The sequence below is a fragment of the Argiope bruennichi genome, chromosome 8 (genome assembly GCF_947563725.1).
Source record: "Argiope bruennichi chromosome 8, qqArgBrue1.1, whole genome shotgun sequence".
Taxonomy (NCBI): Eukaryota; Metazoa; Arthropoda; class Arachnida; order Araneae; family Araneidae; genus Argiope; species Argiope bruennichi.
In genome coordinates this window covers 27,272,895-27,287,558 of record NC_079158.1, presented here as the reverse complement: position 1 = coordinate 27,287,558, position 14,664 = coordinate 27,272,895, and the positions used below count along the sequence as shown (strand labels likewise).

The following is a 14,664-nucleotide window of genomic DNA, read 5'->3' as shown; positions in this document are numbered from 1 at the left end:
TTGCCTAATAACTACTTCTTATTCTTTAAATCTCTTTTATCACTATTAGAAAAATTCCTAATATCAGAGTTTATCATTAAAAATTGCAAAGACTTATAATGCATATCTTTACATTCGAACTTAGAAGAGAGGGAAAGGTCGCCAAAATTGGACTAATATTTAGATCAAACAAATATCATCACATTTGAGCTGTAAAATAAACAAAATACCGGGTGTCCCATAAATTTGTAAATACTTTAAAAATTCATAACAATTGAATTAATGAGTATATTTTAATGCGGTTTGCAAAACTGTTATTTTCATGAAGGGGGATTTTTTTTTCATACAAAAAAAAAAAAATAGTTCAAAAATTTGTCGATAGAGGGTGCTAAACACAAGCAAAACATACAATTCTACGGGAAAAATACATTTATTTGCATGCAAGAAATTGTTTACATGCGTATCACATCAGTACTACAGTACTTGTTCTATGTGTCCGCCATCACCACAAATAACAGTTTGGAAGAGGGATACAACACTGGTAACTGCATCATACAGCATATCCGGATGAATGAATGAGATTTCGTGGCGAATGGCTTCCTTTAGCTGCACTAACGAAGTTGGCCTATGACGGTACACCCGAGACTTAAGGTAACCCCATAGCCAAAAATCAAGGGGTGTTAAATCTGGTGAGCGTGGGGGCCATTCATGTGTAAAGTGACGGCTGATTATCCGTTCTTCTCAAAAATGCCTTCACTTCGGTGTCGATGTGAGGAGGTGCCCCGTCTTGCATGAATGTCACTGTGTCAAGGACATCGTGTTCCAATAAGGACGGTATCACTTCCTTCTGTAACATTTCCAAGTAATTTGTTCCATTAACTGAACATGTCTTCCATCCTTTTTTACTGGTCTTTTCAAAGAAAAGAGGGCCTACAATAATGGATGCAGTGAAACCACACCAAACAGTAACCCGTGGTGAATGCAGGGACACCTCAGTGTAAGCATGTGGATTCTCATGTGCCCATATTCTACAGTTATGGGTATTAACTGCTCCATGCAAAGCAAAATGAGCCTCATCTGTCCACAATATTTTCAGCAGCCATCGCGGATCATCTTCAATTTTCGCCAAAGCCCAATTTGAGAATTCCAATCTCTTAGCTGTATCATTTGGTAAGAGCTGATGTAGCGATTGCAATTTGTATGGGTACAATTGCAATACACCATGAAAGATACGGTACACCGAAGTCTTTGGTATACCGTACAAGTGCGCTACTGACTGCACTTGTAGACTGTCCCCTTAGCGTGTCCATTTGCGAAGAGACATCGGGGGTACGGACTGTTGTTAAATAAGGTGCACCACTGCGCACATGGTGCACCATGACACAAACTTCCAGTTTCTTCGAAACGGCGTACTAGGGAAACAAGTCCAGCAGAAGTGATCGGACCTGAACCTTTCTTCAATTTTTTCTGGGTCCTAAACTTTCGTAACGCTTCAGCCGCCGATTCGTTGCTGACATAAAACAACTTTACCAATAGTGCTTTATCCACCAGTGTCAACATCTTAATACAAACCTTTAGAAATGATGTGTCAATCGCACACTCTGCCTTTCATAAAACTTTATTTTGCATATTTCCACTAATTTGCTTGTGTGCAGTGCCCTCTATTGACAAATTTTTGAATTATTTTTTTTTCTGTATCAAAAAAAATCCCCCTTTATGAGAATAATAGTTTCGCAAACCGCATTCAAATATACCTAGTCCTTCAATTTTTATGAATTTTTAAAGTATTTACAAATTTATGGGACACCCGGTACATTGCGTAAAATATGACTTAAGAGAAAGCGTCCCGTGGTTATAGTACGGGAACAATTGTTTGTATATACATAATTAATTTAGCAAAAGACTAACATTTAAATGAGCTTCGCAAAATATGTCATTATATCATTAGATATAAAACTTATTTGGCTGCTGTTTATTATGATATTTTTATAAAAATAGTTTAAGGATAAGATTAGGAGGAGTTGGGTTTTTTTCTAAGAGTTGCTCAGAATGCAACATAAAAAATTACTTAAATATCTGCTCAAGACTATTGTAAGCGGGACTGTTATTTTATACAGGGATATCCCAAAAAGCAATTATAACTATTGTTGGATTTCAAAAACAGGAAGTGGAAAATGCAAAGAAAATGAAAATTGTATTAAAATAATATTAAAGACATCAAATGTTTGTTCAAACAATACAGACATAATAATTGCGAAATCTTCTGTTATATTTGAAAACATAATAAAATATGATGAAATAACACAACGCACAAAAACCGAACTTTATTCTTTGAGACCGGGTATGAGTTTGAGAAACTAAAAGTATTTTTGATTTTAATTATACTTTAAAAAATTGGAGGTCCAATATGGGCAAAAAATTTCTTTAATTGTAGATATATATTAATGTAGGTACATATTTCACCTATTTTTTCTTTATTAAATGATTTTTATAAAAAATATACAACATTTTGAAGCAATGTAATTCACAGTACTAACAAAATGTTCACTCTATATCTCAGCACATTTTTGCAACTTGTTTTTTATTAAAATTAATTAACTTTCATTATACATTAAAAAATATACACAGATAATTTAGTATTCTTCTCTTAATTAAATTGCCAAGAATATTTATTAGAATCATACAGAGATGCATGTTTGTAATATTTCATTAAAATGTTAATGACAGAATAAAAGTCCTTAAAGTATGGAAATATCTGAATAGCCTGACCAAACAAGAGATACTATTTATATACTTTGTAAAAACAAGATATATAAATAAAATAAAATAAAAAAATATTTTTTTAAATATATTATATATATATATATATATTAAATAAATAAATAAAAAAAATTCAATATTTTACATACTGATATGAATAATAATTTTATTGAAGTAACTAAATGCCAAATGTGAAATTCAAACCATTAATTCTATTTGATGCTTATAATAAAATCTTTCTTAAATTGTGAATTTTGTATAATTGGATCGTTTTAAAATTTATTTTTAATATTAAAACATTACATACTACTCATTAAATTCCACTAAAGTGAAAAAAAGAGAAAAGAAATCACCGAGTTTACAATGAAGTTAACAATATTTGTTTATCAAAAATAAACAAATATTTGTTATTTGTTTACTTTTGATAAACAATTTTTGTTTATTAAAAATAAACAAAAATTCTTATTTTCTAATTATTAAGAGAGAGAATTGAAATCATCATCAAAAAAAAAAAAAAAAAAAAAACCTCAGCTGCCAAACTTTTATGAACTTGCGTATTTAATTGACTCTCCTCTCTTAAAATAATTTTTTTTGTCGTGTGACTATTTTAAGCCAAATTTTGCGCAATAGTTTCTGAGGGTAAAGAACCCTGAGCACCCGAGGATAGAAGTCTGGCTTCTAGCTCAAATGAGGATAACACACACACTCTCGCTTGCACAACCCCTTTTTACAAGGGGGCTCATTCACGCACCACACAGAGAGAATACAAGGAAGAGAACAACTATGCCCGAACCAGGATTCGAGCCCGGAACACCTAGACCACGGTGACGACGCGCTACCCCAGGCTACGCTAGGCCAGGACGTCGGCCTTTAAATAAATGAATAAACAGAAATAAAAGATACACTTTGAAATTTAGCATACGGTCGTTACACAAGAATTGAACATTTTCAGCAAATTTCGACCGGCAATTTTCAAAGGAACGTTTATCTGTATGTTCATGAACATGAATGTGAGAACGATAACTCAAATACTCAGAGAGCTAGATGAAATTCATTTGTTGGTTTTATAATAAAACTTTTTATCTGTATCAAATTTTGGAATAAGACTTCGAGAAATTTGTTGTTTATTAATTTAACTCGCTTTGTAAGTGAATGCGATGACTCATAATCGCAACAAGCTAGACAAATGAATTTTAGCACAAGAACTATATTCTAAAATTAAAAATACTATATTTCTTATTGAGTCCAACAATCGGAGAGATTGTCCGTGTGTATACACAGAACTTCAAACAACAATTAATAAATAAATTTTGATGAACACGGAACTCCAAACACACAATTAACATGATAATTAATTTTTGATGAGCACAGGGCTCTAAACACACAATTAACATGGTAAATAAATTTTGATGAGCTCAGAGCTCCAAACACACAATGAGCATGATAAATAAATTTTGATGAGCTCAGAATTCCGAACACATAATTAACATGATAAATAAATATGTATGAACGCAGAGTTCCAAACACACAATAAGAATGGTAAATAAATTTTGATGAGCACAGGGCTCTAAACACACAATTAACATGGTAAATAAATTTTGATAAGCTCAGAGCTCCAAACACACAATGAGCATGATAAATAAATTTTGATGAGCTCAGAATTCTGAACACACAATTAACATGATAAATAAATTTTGATGAGCTCAGAGCTCTAAACACACAATGAGCATGATAAATAAATTTTGATGAGCTCAGAGCTCTAAACACACAATGAGCATGATAAATAAATTTTGATGAGCTCAGAATTCCGAACACACAATTAACATGGTAAATAAATTTTGATGAACGCAGATATCCAAACACAAAATTAGAGCGATTAATAAATTGTAATGTGTCGTCTTGATATTAAAACCCTAAATTTTGAATAGAATTCAATGAATGGAAGAGTTCTGTAAAGCATAATTGATTACTTTCATAATATAAAATTAAATCTTAAACATATCAGATTGTGTAAGCAGGTGGAAGAGGCGAAGGGAGAACAGATAATGCATTTTAAGTTTGGACAGATAATGCCTTTTAAAGCCAGAAAATATATTTTGCAGCATTACTGAATCTTGAGTCGACAAACCGCCACGACAATTTGGAGCCTCGATGGAGTTCGCAAGATTTATAGAACATCATAATTGTATCTCTATTTTTATTTTCTCATATACTTAGAATAAAAAAATTATAATAATCGTCAAAAAATTCGAACTCGAAATTTTGATAAATATTCATGTTTTAGCTTCCCCGAATTCTAAAAACACATTTTTGAAAAATGTCCGTTTGTCTGTCTGTGACAAAGATAACTCAAAAACACGTTGAGTTAGACGGATGAAATTTGGTATATGGTCTTTACATTAAATTTGAATATCTCTTCCAAATTTTGAGTAAAATCTTTTTCGAGGAGTGTGTCTGTCCTGTTGTTCGAATATAAATTAACACAATACTTACAAAATGAAGAGAGTTAGATAGATAAAATTTGGTTAACAGATTTGACATCTAAATGTGGACAACTATCAAATTTTGAGCCAATCCAACTTCCGGTAGGCTGTCTGTTGGTCTGTGCTTTCAGAACATGTAAACGCGATCATTAAAAAACGCAATGACTTAAATATTTTAAACCTGGTGTGGAATTTTGTGACTACAAGTGCAGTTTGGCTACAAATTTTTGTTTCAATCAATTGAAAAAAACTTGCCTAAAACATAAATTCGATATTTGGATTAAAGTACGCCAACGATTAATAGTCAAATAACTCGCCAAAGATGAGAAAAACTTGCCTGAAACATAAATTCGATATTTGCATTAAAGTACGCCAACGATTAATAGCCAAATAACTTGCCAAAGATGACACGGTAAATTCAGTAAAAATCACCAATTCAGGGCCAAAAGTTAATATTTCTTAACTATTATATGCCAGTGCCGTTTAAGGTGTACTCCAGCATGAGAATTTATTAGAGAGTATGCGAGAAAGTTTTGGAGAGACCGTGACCTCTGGTTTAATACATTAATTTAAACATGTTCTAAGGCTACAATTCATCCATTTGCTCAGTATATGACGAATATGGATGGAAACAATGGAATCTTGCATTCAATGAAACTAAAATGGAAAAGAGAGAACAAGAACTAACAACTATTGCCTAAAAAGGATTAGTAAAGAATTTTGTCACGCGTCTATTCGTCGTCAGAAGAAGAAAACGAATATCTGAATCATCAAGATTATTTCTAGTCTATCTCTGTTTGAAAACAATAGGAATGATAGAATAGCAGGTAATATTTTAGAAATTAAAGAACTACATTAAAAGTATTTGCTACATGTAGGGAAATAAAATATTTCATTACTTAATTCAATGTTTTTCTTTTTTATTTAATTAAATGATACCTTCTGTTCAGGGAATCTGTTTTCTTATTATCTTATTAATTCAACATAGAAATAAAAACAAATTGATATTTTGGATCGGGATTATAATTTTCGTGTCGATCTTTAAATGACTAAGATTTGTTTATAATTTTTAAGAAGTAATAATGCGATGAATATACAATGCATAGACTAAAAGGTTAACACATTAGTTGCTGGATTATGCGCCTGTGCGTTACAGATAATATGCAATTTTATCAAACCATCGATCTTATTAGATGATCCTTTCTGTATTATAGTTAAGAGATAGTAAAGACTGGGGAATCTAACTAGATATATGATCCGAATTTCAGGTGTGAGTAGTGGCAGCGAACGCGTTAAAGCATAAATTAATAAGCAGAATTTTAAATATATAATTTGTATTTTTATGATTGAATGAAAGTTTTAATAAGAATTATTTTCTTACTTTTGAATGCGATCTTTAAAGAATCTGAAAGAAATATAAGCATTCAATTTTTTTCATGACTCTCTTTGAGGATAAGGCTTTTTAAAAAGTAATCCAGACAAAAGGATATAAATAATAAGTTTGCAAAATATAAGAATTTTTCGTTACAAAAATTGGTTTATTCCAAAACTGTCCCAAATATGTAATTTAAATTTATGTATTTGAATTGAAAAGTTTTGGCATAAGACTTTTGATTTTTATAGACGTAAGAAATTCAAAAAATCAAATATCAAGGAATCAAAATATCAAAAATCATTAAAAAGAAAGGAAAAAAAAAATCAAATAACTTTTTGATAATACTGGCCTGTTTTTTGGTTTATCGTTCAATCCAAGTGAACAACCCTTTGGAACATACACAGAAACTTTCTTCGATACACCCAAATAAGGAGTTATCCTCCTATGAGTTGCATAAAAATTATGGTTGAGTAAGATTTTTATTTTCATAATACTTAAATGAGAGTTTTTGTTTCAAAATATAATCAGAAACAGTTACTCCGACCCACCCAGAAGCACTCGGAAAAATCTAACGATGCACGCAACGCAACGACAGCATGAACATCAAAAGCTAAGGTTGAGTCCTAAGGGCCATCACCGCCAGTGTAAAACCCGTCCCGTCATTGATGGGGAGTAACTGATCCGACACCATTTCTGTCATCACCACGGTGGCAAGAATGAGTCATCATATCGGAACTTTTCATCCCCATGTCTGAGATGCCTGCCGATGGGATTGCTTCAAGGTATAATGAAGAAAACAATGTATGCATTTTTAAAATCTTTTTTACAACTGATGAAAACAAAATTTGATACGAAATTACAATTTTAATAACAAGAACACAAACCAAATATTATTTATTCAAATGGATGCGATTTTGAATTTCCGCATTTGCATGTATACGAATTAAGACTGACAAATGGTGAGCCTCTTGATGGATTTGATTCAAACTTTGACCTGATCTACTCTTTAGGTGAAAAAAATTTTAATTTTAAAGTTTCATTTTAGTATTTTATTCTTATCATATTCACTTACACTTGCGCAACTAGACAAACTTCTTGTGAATGGATTTCGACCAAAATTTGACAGAAATTTATAAAGATCATGTAATAAAGTCATAGATCATGTAATAAGATCATTCCATAAGTCCACCTTAATGAATATTTAAGCTGTCGTCTTCACAAACAATTCCAAAAATTTCAAAAATGTGTTTTTCGAAGATCTAAAACATGCAGATTCGTTAAAATGTCGATTCCAAATTTTTTGAAGATTATAATAATTTCTCAGTATATAATTCGTATATGAGAAGATAAAAAGTAAAGTAACACTTTCAGCATCTTCGAAGGATTTTAAAACACACAAAGACTCGTTTCAGGGTTATCTTACCAGTGCTTTCGGAAATAACTTTATTTTTTTGAGGTAAAAATTCTTATCTTTATTATTATTTTCTGGCATGCAAAGTAAACAAACAGAAAATGTTGCAATCATCGCAAATTTCGACTTAAAGATTTTGAAGACTTTCCTGAGTTTGAAAAACATATTTTTGAATTATGTCTATCTGTCTATAAAAAGGATAACTGAAAAACGCTTAAAGCCATAACTTTGGTATATGGAATTAACAGAGAGAATTAAATTTAGTACATGAACTCAAGACCAAATATGCATATTCTATCAAATTTTGAACGAAATCTCTCCCAGAAGTCTGTTTGTTCAAGTGTAAGTGAAAACAATAATTTACACTTTATTTAGACTTTAATGCGCTAAATGGATTAAATTTAGCTCATAATTTTAAAATATAAAGTATAGCTCCATGCAAATCAAGGATTCGCATGGAGGATTCGAATCAAGGATTGGCAGTCTGTCTGTTAGTTCGTTCATTTGTATGTAAATGCAGTAACTGAAATGCTCAATGACTTTGATAAACTTTGGTAGTTCTATATCAGGTTTTGGTTTTAATCATATAAGGGAAAAAGAAAAAAAAAGATTCGAAATGCTTATTCAGATTTTTTCACTATACTATCAAAAATAAAACACTCTTGAGTGGAGATATGAAAAAAAATCTAAAGTTTCAGTTTAGATTTTTATTTCACGGTTATACCCAAAATAATTATATTTCCACGGTTATATTTTCTCAGTTTCACGGTCATGCCCACCCTCCACAATTTTGAGAGGAGAGATGGAAATAAATCCCTTACTAGGGAATAAGCTAGTTTGAGGAATCCCCTCTCTCTGGTTAGAATTTTGTCTGTCGACCCATGAATATTACTAAAAAAATATAATAAAGTTCAGACATGAAATTTAGTACCTGACTTTTCTGCTAAGTATGCAGATTTCTAACAAATTTCGGACGAAATTCTTTTATCGGAAATCTATCTTTTCTTTTGTTTATGTCTATGTGAGTATAATGGCAAAAACTTTTAAAAAATCTAAATGGGTGAAATTAATCATATCGACTTCATAAGTACATTTATATCAAATTTTGCAACAAAATCTTTCAGAAAAGTTGATTGGCTGTTGGTCAGTATATTTACCTGTGTATGAACATGATGATTCCAAAATGGAAGAACCTAGACGAATGAAATTTGGTATGCTGTTTTGTGACAAAAACTGCAGATGTGTGCCAATTTTAAGCTTATATATAGAAAGCATGATATTCAAAATTCATGTTCAGTTTTCTTAATTAGACTTTGGAGCACAAATTGGACCATAATGTGTTAATATAAGAAAAAAAAAAAAACAGCGGAGAGGGGAGGTTTACCCCCAAACTTTCTCCCGTACTTTTTAATAAACTTGTCATCTCAGAGAGTGCCTTACATGGCAGTGGCGTGCAATGGTTACGAAATAATGATTTTTGGTATGAATTAAGCATTTTTAATGAATTTATCGAGTGTAGTAATTTTACTAATCTGATACTTGAAGAGATATTTGACGATTAATCTCTGGCATGCGTTATTAATATCCAAAAATCAAATTTGTATTTTTGGCATGTTTTTCTCAACCGAATGAAACAAAAATTTGACACAAACTGCACTTGTAGTCACACATTTTCTTACCAAATTTGATGTATTTAATTTATTGTATTTTTGAGTTATCGCGTTTACATGTATCTGAAAGTACAGACCGACAGACAGTCAACCCATAATTGGATATGGCCGAGAATTTTACAGGTATCTACACTATAGTTGTTAAATCTGTGTACCGAATCTTATTTATCTAGATCTTTTCGTTTTGTAGTTATCGTGTTATCGTATGTTCGAACAGCTGGACCAGGCGGATTTCCTCTCAGCATATTTTACTAAAAATTTGGTAGAAATGTGTTTAGACGGTATACCAAATTTCAACCATCTAGCTCAAATCAGTTTTGAACTATATTTGTCACAGACAAACACACACTTCACAAAAAAGTGTTTTTTGAACTCAAAAAGGTCTGAAACATGGAGATTCGCCAAAATTTCGATTTCGAATTTTTTTGACGTTTACTACATTTTCTCTATGCTAAGTATACGAAAAAGAAAAAAAAAACTATTGAGATGATCATTCCTTCTAGTTGTGAAGAGTGACCACAAGTTTGTTTGTTGTGATCAATACCATTATCATGATTAGTACCATCTGATCATGATATGGCAAATCTCGTCAAATCCCTCGTTGAATGCGTTAATTTTAAATCCACGCTTCGAGTATAATAAGAATTGTACGATTCAATACAACCTTCCAACAATACAAACATTCATGATAGCTGGTATGAAAATTGCCTTCTTCGTTAGCTCATCTTGGAATAAAAGAATGAAAAATTTCTCCTTTTAAGTCTGAAGTCTATAAACCACCACGCTTGAATCGTGATGGTAGCACATTCTTTTTAAAACGATAAACTAAGAGATTCTAAGGAAGCAAGCAGACCGCAATAAAAACTACAACCGAAAAAAATAGCGATGCAATATTTCGATGGTGTTTCCATGTGTTCAACGACATTCATTTGAAAAATGTTCATTAAATGTCATCTCTAGTTACTGCCATAAATCATTCGTCCCAGACCACATGCACGGAGCGTCACTGCATTGTTTTTCTGTGTTATTCAATTTGTATCCCAGAAGTCATCTGGACTGCAGTTACCCATTGTTTTATGTCTGCAATTACCCATCTCCTGTTCCTGCCATCTCAAATTTGCATAAATCTCTTGAAGAAATCTTTACTTCTTCGACTTAACGCCTTTCTCTTCGTGCATTGCAATCTCGTTACGCAATAATGAAGACGCCACATTTGGCGAGTTTCGCCAAGTGAAAAAAAGTTAAAATTCTATTTCGTGAATTTTTAAGAATATTTAGGAATCATAATTTTTTATGTTAAAAAGTGCTAAGCTTTCAATTAATGCGAAATAACTGAAAAAAAAGCATATTTCAAATCTTTCGGTTTATATTTGGGGTTAACATTTAGTTAATTAAAAAAATATAAATATTTGCACTGTCTCTCAAAATTAATTATTGATTTGTAAATAATTTGTTTCGAAATGGAAAGGAATTAATCTACCTTTAAATATTAAATTACAATCCATTAAGTACAATTTTAAATGTGAATTTAAATTTCTCAGAAAACTAGTTCATTTTTGATGCATTAACATGTACCTATTAAATTTGGAATTATGATAATTTCTGACAAATAATTCAAACTTAGGGACAAAAATTAAAATTAATTAACCAAAGAAACCTGATTTTAAAAAATTTTAAGAATCATAGGAGTACGATTCCTTAAAACGGTTTGTTTTTATAAAATGCATTTTATCATAATTTAGTAACTAATATCTGGAAAATCGAACTTCATCAGCAGTTTTTTTTTTTTTTTTTTTTTTTTTTTTTTTTTTTTTGTAAAATAGTATTTATTTTTTTTGGAGAAAATATTTAGATACAAACCATGATGAATTTTTTTCAATCTCTCCTTCATATGAACTGGTCATTTAAATTTTTAAAAAACAACCCATGAATTCACTTAATTTAATGTGTTATTCGAAACAGTCTGCTGTATTACATTATTCATTTTACAGTTTATTTATCGTTACTCATATTTTGAAATTTGCACTAAGTTTTACCAGGGTGAAATAAGGTACGAGAGGCGCTATATGACATTGTCAACATGGGAGAAAATAGAAAAAAGACTGTAATTATTAATTATAAAAATCATTTTTGTGTGAAAGCGCATTTTTTCTGGAAAGATACTTATATAAATAAATTTAAAAAGCAAAAATATCAAATATAAAAACATAACTAAAAAATAAAACAAAAAGCGCGATTCGAACCGAGGACCCATAACACTCGCGTCATTCATGTTATTTTGACACACTGCCCACACTTCGAAATGGTAAAAAGAATATACCTGTTCTAATAGTTAGTTATTTAAAAAAATCTTTTGTGTGTAAAACTGCGTTTTTTCAGAAAAGAGACCTATATAGATAAATTTAACAAGCAAAAATTTGTCTGAATATAAAATTTGATTCAAATCGTCAGAGCCGTTTTCGAAATACACGAAATAAATTTATATACATACAAGAATTGCTCTTTTAAGGTTATAAGATTCTTTATTCATACTTTAAAGTATTATGCGTAACTTGAATAGAAAAAATGCATTCAAAATATTGAAATTAACTAGAATAATTAAAAAAAAAATTTTTTTCTTCATATTACATACAAAGGGATAAAAACATTTGAAAATATAACTTTCATTTTGAAATCAGGAAAACATTTCAGAAATTATTAAATAATGATAAAAATATACAAACATTCGTTCGACTCCCTTCTTTGAAAAATCTACATATTATTTCTTCTCAAATTAACTATAAAACAATCACTTTAAAGGATAACTTTTTCTTTCGTTTAGATAGGTTTGATAATAATGAGATTCAAACTTTTGCTCAGTTTATACCAGTAAGGAAAACAAAATAGCATATTCTTACAAAAGTCTGTTATTTATCTTTATAATAACTATAAAACACCTAATTTTAACAAAAAAACATTTTCTTACATTCAGATAGGATCTAAAAGATAATAATTGTGGTTTTCTGTAAGATAAGATTGAAATTAATAAATTATCTGAAATGTTTAACTTTTTATTGCATAGGGAAATATTGAATGCGGGACTGAATCTTAATGGTCATTATTTAAATTATGAAACATTCTTTGAATATTAATATAAGTTGATAATTTTGAGCAAAATTTTCTTGCACTCCGTTGTACTCTAATTTATAGATTTCTTTGTCCAAATTTGAACAGTTTGATTCGTTATTGAAAGAAGCAAAAAATGGACAAAAATGTGCAATTTTATTTTTAACGTTTAATCACCAAAATATATGTTTTATATTCAACTAAAATAGCATTGTAAAACATATTGTTAAAAAAATATTTGAAGGTTTAAGAAGAAAAAAAAGTACATATTAATGACTTTTCCCAAAATGATATTTTAAATCTATTTAAATATCTTTGAAATGTACCATGTGCCTTAATTTTTGAAGAAATGAAATGAAATGGATAATAAAGATTTCGATCAAACATTAAAAAAATTGGGTATGCATTTTCTGTTTCGAGTTTTTTTAGCTAGTTAAAAGTCAATTTTAATTCAGGATAACATAAAATTCCTATAAAAATATTTCTAAAAAATTAGCAGTTAATTGAAATTTCAAAATCATATGAAGTTTTGTTTCAAATAAATTTAAATTGGGTTATAAGAAAAGAATAATAATAATAATGGAATATTTTTACATTTTTGGAATATTTTTGCTGGAATATTTTTCCAGGAAATTTCCTGGAATATTTTTACATTTTTAAAAATTATATATCTTTTAAATTTCTTTTTAAAATAATATATTCCGTTTTAAAATTTTCTTTTTTCAAGAGGTATTTTTTTACGTATTTATATTTTAATATATATGCATAAAAAATTTCATAACTTTAACTGGATAGTTCCCAAAAGTTTCTAATAGAGTCCTCTGTCCCCTTAAAAACAAGAATAATTAATTTGCATACATTCCTCTTCCCCGAAGAGTTAAAAAAATACTTCTTGTAAGTTGCTAAATTACAATGAATCTCAAAATTTCTTATGCTCTTCTTCAAAATGGGAAAATAAATATCAGTCGCAAATATTCGAAAAAAGGATAGAGAACTCACCAAAGCAGCAAATCCAGTAATTGCCTGCTTTCAGAAACATCTTAGAAGGTTTTGCTGATTTAAACTAAATATCATAGATTAACTTAGAAAACACTCCTATCTGAGTTTCGACATATTTTGGTTCTCCTTATCTCTTTTGTTATCGGTTCATTTGTAGAAGTTTTCGTTGTTCAAATATTTGAATGAATGGTCATTAGAGTACATTTTGTGTTGTTTGATTGAAGCTCAATACAACATGAATAAATAAATGCGGTGGAAATGCGTTTTCCTTTTTAATGACTTGCGTTCTTATAAAAAAGGAAAACTATCTAAAGGATAGTTTTAATAAGTTAATAATAATAAGTTTTCCTTTTTTTCAAAAAGGAAAGCTTATTAAAGAATGAAACGTTTTATAAAATGTCAAATTATTCGAGGAAGTCTGTTTTGCAAAGTCACTAATCAGATCTAAAATATCAAAGTTGTGATTTATGGATTTCGTAATGAGGCAATGGCTGAAAAAAGTCAATTTCCTTATTAGAATGAAATATTAATATGAAATAAATGAAATCTAGAACTAGGAAACATTTAATGAAGTTCATGCATATAATTCTGATTAAATTTAATCTGTGCACCGGCATGACGAAGTATTTAATTGCGATGCAATTTGAATGTAATTTAATTACCCGATTAATAGGTTAAGCTAAAACGTCAATTCTTTACAATTCGGGCTCATAGAATATATTTTTTTAAAGTTAAAAAGCAATTTATGAAATTTAATGTTTCCACTGTTATGTAAAAAAATTCACCTGAAAGTTTTAAAATCACAACTTTTCGTGGTTGCTTTCTGTTATTGTTTTTTTGATTTTGTAATTTGTTTACTAAATGGAGATAATTTAAAAATAT

General features: G+C 29.8%; 1 long non-coding RNA gene across 1 annotated transcript in view; it reads right to left on the bottom strand.

Moving 5' to 3' along the window:
• LOC129980811 (uncharacterized) overlaps positions 1-13,827 on the bottom strand; it is a 38,147-nt gene extending 24,320 nt beyond the window's left edge. The window contains exon 1 of the long non-coding RNA XR_008785253.1: positions 13,783-13,827. This is a non-coding gene — a long non-coding RNA (uncharacterized LOC129980811). The remainder of the gene's footprint in view (positions 1-13,782) is intronic.
• Positions 13,828-14,664: the final 837 nt, after the last annotated feature.